The 321-nt window shown below is 50.2% G+C and overlaps 1 protein-coding gene across 2 annotated transcripts in view; it reads left to right on the forward strand.

Moving 5' to 3' along the window:
* Nucleotides 1-321, forward strand: part of fbxo46 (F-box protein 46) — a 10,945-nt gene that overhangs the window by 5,388 nt on the left and 5,236 nt on the right. The window lies entirely within an intron of this gene.

Below are 321 nucleotides of genomic sequence, written 5' to 3' on the forward strand. Positions count from 1 at the left end.
TGTGTGCTCCAGCGTAACTTTAATGTCGATGTGCAAAGCTCTGGGACTGAGTATGGGGAAACAGACTTCTTAGGGTCAAAGGTTGAAAGGTCCCAACCAATTTAATGCTATAATACAGTTTTAACATGTAGCACTGATGAGGTGTCAGTGAGTTCAAGCTGTCGGATGCAGTGCAGGCCTTTAGATCAGTGAGCCAAACGTGTTGCTCCATTGCCACTTGTTCCTCTCCTTAAGCATGCCGGCACGTTCCTGGCAGGCACTACAGCTGGCATAGCTGCAGAAGCAAAGCACACTGGGTGTACTAAAGCCCCCCCCCCCCCC

This window comes from Morone saxatilis, unplaced genomic scaffold (assembly GCF_004916995.1).
Source record: "Morone saxatilis isolate NCDOM2014 unplaced genomic scaffold, NCSU_SB_2.0 Contig8, whole genome shotgun sequence".
Classification (NCBI taxonomy): domain Eukaryota; kingdom Metazoa; phylum Chordata; class Actinopteri; family Moronidae; genus Morone; species Morone saxatilis.